Source organism: Macadamia integrifolia, unplaced genomic scaffold, assembly GCF_013358625.1.
Source record: "Macadamia integrifolia cultivar HAES 741 unplaced genomic scaffold, SCU_Mint_v3 scaffold577, whole genome shotgun sequence".
NCBI classification, from domain to species: domain Eukaryota; kingdom Viridiplantae; phylum Streptophyta; class Magnoliopsida; order Proteales; family Proteaceae; genus Macadamia; species Macadamia integrifolia.
Genome location: NW_024870491.1, coordinates 45264 through 48508, shown reverse-complemented (window position 1 = coordinate 48508; position 3245 = coordinate 45264). Strand labels below are relative to the sequence as shown.

General features: G+C 42.6%; 1 long non-coding RNA gene across 1 annotated transcript; it reads right to left on the bottom strand.

The window, feature by feature from the left end:
* Nucleotides 1-658: 658 nt before the first annotated feature.
* On the bottom strand, nt 659-1888 carry LOC122069304. The gene is made up of 3 exons (XR_006137428.1): nt 1258-1888; nt 1022-1183; nt 659-954 (listed from the first exon to the last, which is right to left on the bottom strand). It is a non-coding gene; the product is annotated as an uncharacterized LOC122069304 (long non-coding RNA).
* Nucleotides 1889-3245: the final 1357 nt, after the last annotated feature.

Genomic DNA, 3245 nt, shown 5'->3' with positions numbered 1-3245 from the left:
CTACTCCAGCCTCTGGGTCATGTCCTGAATCAGTGAGTCCTATCATATGATTTCTCGCTCATTGGAACTAACTTGGCTCTCCACAGTGGCAATCCTCCCATCCTACGGAATATAGGAACGGATCAAGAAGAAAAATAATGAAAGAAGAAGGGCAAAAAGGAAAAGAGGAAAGTAGGAAATACCTTGGCAACAATCGTCTTGCACAGGCCATAATGCATCCTTCTGATCTCAGGATAGACCTTCGGAGACACCTGAGAAAGAGCATATCAACCAAAGGAAGTCAAGAGTCAATTGAAGGATGATCAAATACTCACATATTCATAAGGAATGGACAGCCCAAGGGAAGCGTCTATATCTGTATTCCACTCCAGAAGATGAGGGAGACTGGAGTTGGCCGTGTTGGGATAGTTCCAAGCGGGGAACCCACAGAAGGGGATGCTAGCAACTCTGAGAGACCCACCTACACTGGTAGAGGGTCTCGCTTGTGAAGGATCATCAGTACTGACATGTGATCGAACAGTAGAAGGATCTACACGTCGCGTTCTCCCCTGAAAGAACATCATTCAAGGCCAAAACAATAAAGAATTGGAAGGAAATACTTAAGAAAGGGCAACATACCACTGAACCATCAGGACCAAGAGGGGTGCATACTGTCTCCTCCTCCAGGAAGGTGTAGTCCCTATCCTGGTCAAGAAATGAGTCATCCCATACTCCATCGGCCAAATGCTCAATCTCATCTACTGGGATGATCTCTGGGTAGTGCATAGTGGGTGGAGAAAGACCGGGAGAGGAGCTTGACTCGATATCCGACCACTGGGGTACTACTTTTTCTCCCAAATACTAGATGTAGCCCCAAATGCCTCGAAAGAGGACTCGGTTGTTGGATAAGTGTTTAGCCAATGCGAATCCTTCAGAATCTGGAAATATGGGGCAATGGAATGGTCTCCAAGTGACCTGCAAATCCTAGGAAAATTAAGTACAGCACAAGATAAAAGGAATTTCAATGTCAAGCGTGGCATACCTTGGTGAGATCGTTCAAAAGAGAATGAGTGGTGGTCCCCGGAGGATGGCACCGAGCCCTGATCACTCAATTATCTCCCCACCTTGTGGCTACAGGGAAGAAGAATGCCTAAGGGTCCCTCAGTCTGGGAGCTATGGTCCCCAAGTGCTCGAAGCACCAAGGCTATTTCAAGAAATTAAAGTAAGAAAGTGCAATCCAAATGAATGAAAGGAAATGGGTACAAGAAGGAAAGTTACCTAGAGGATGAGCCCGCTTCCTTAAGATCTCGGTCTCCATATGATAGCAAGTCTAAGGTCCACAGCAGATATACGTACCCCTACTCCTAAGAATCTACCGCATGAAGATCTCGGAGGAAGAACACCAGGTGGATGTCTACTACCCCTCGGAGGTCACTGAAAAGGCACTGACCCACAACAAACAGCAAAAAAGAATGTGCCACCTGTGCCATGTTGCCTGGGTTCTCCCACAAGTGGTTTTCCACCATCGGGCACTAATCTCCCCTAGACGAATGTGTGTCTAGCCAGCCACAATGGTAATGCTTGTTAAGTCTATAAACTCCCTAACAGTCAGAATCCTGAGTAAAGTCATGTGTCTACCCCCAAATGGAATGCCTATCGAGGCATAGAAGCATAGGGGTGTGATAGTGATCTCACCAACAGGGAGATGAAAAGAATGAGTACTCAGCCACCACCCTCCATCAAGGCCCCCACCAGTGCCAGATTGAACTTTCAGGTTTCTACAAGGGCTAGCCAGCATAGGTATGATGCATCAACTATCTCCTTCACTCTAAGAGGAAGCATCCTGTGCCATGACTGAACCATGTTTGAATGGCCATACAGGGCCAAGGTAGGTGGTTCCCACCTCATGCTAATGGAAATAAAGAATATATATATATATATATAAAATAAAAATAAATAAATAAAAATATAAAGATAAAAAAAAATAAAACAAGAATAAAAGTTGATCAAAATAATGAATGAAATATAAAGACTTACCCAAGAACCCCATATGGAGTTGCAGATGTGGTTCCGACTGTTGTGAAGAGTCTGTCCAGAGTACCAATCGGCCAGGCCCTCATCCCTGTGGGAAGAACTACTGCAACTCTCCAACCAGATTTCTCCAAAATTCTTTCTCTTTCTCCTCTCAACCATATTTTTAGAAATTATAAAAATCCCCAAGAAGTTTTCCAATTTACAAGGAGCCTCAAGAAGCTTCCCAATTTACATAAAAACCCATAAAAATATCAAATTCTCCAAATGACTCCTCCCTCAAGAACAAGATGAAGATCTTCAAGAATAAGATGAAGATCTTCAAGAGCAAGATGAAGAACTTCAAGAACAAGATGGAGAATTTCAAGAAAAACCTGAAGGCTCCAGAAACTCAAACCCACTCACTTCACTCAGAAAAGTTAGAATGAGGAATGGACAAGGAAGGGGGACCATTTTATAAGAAAATTTTCATTTTCCTAAAAACAAAATTCTAAATCCAAGGTGCAAATCAAAGTTTCTTACTACCAAATACCAAATTCAAAATTATTTTGGTTGTAGTTGCAAATTATGGGAAGTAAAAATTCAAAGGGTAGGTAGAAATTCATGTGGTAGGTGAAAATTATTCATGAAAAATAGAAAGTGAAAATCAAAATGATGGTAAAATTCAAATTCATGTGGTGGGTGGAAATTATATCACATGAAAAAGAGGAAAGTAAAGGTCAAATTTTTATTGGTCAAAATTCAAGATAAAAAATCAAGATTCCAAATTAAAGCGCTAAAAATCAAGAATCAATGGAAAATCAAGAAGAGAAATAATTGCATTTACCCGGCCCCAGGTGGCCTAATTTCATTGACCCGGCCCTAGGTAGCCCAATTTCATTGACCCGGCCCTAGGTAGCCCAATTTCATTTCCCCGGCCCTAGACGGCCCAATTTCATTGACCCAGCCCTAGGTGGCCTAATGTCATTAACCCGGCCCTAGGTGGCCCAACCCCTTTGAATCGGTTCCGAGTGGCCCGATCTCATAAACCAAATCTCTGAATTGGCACATGTGAAGCCCAACTAAGGAAAATCCAAGAATCAAATATTTTTCCTTATTACAAGATTGAAAGAGCAGTAAATTTCTCTCTTATAACCATCGGTCCCAGATAGTCCAAATTGGTTCGAAAGACCCAACCTGGAGACCATCTTCCTTGAACTGGCACATGTGAAGCCCAGTTAAGGAAAAGTCAAAGA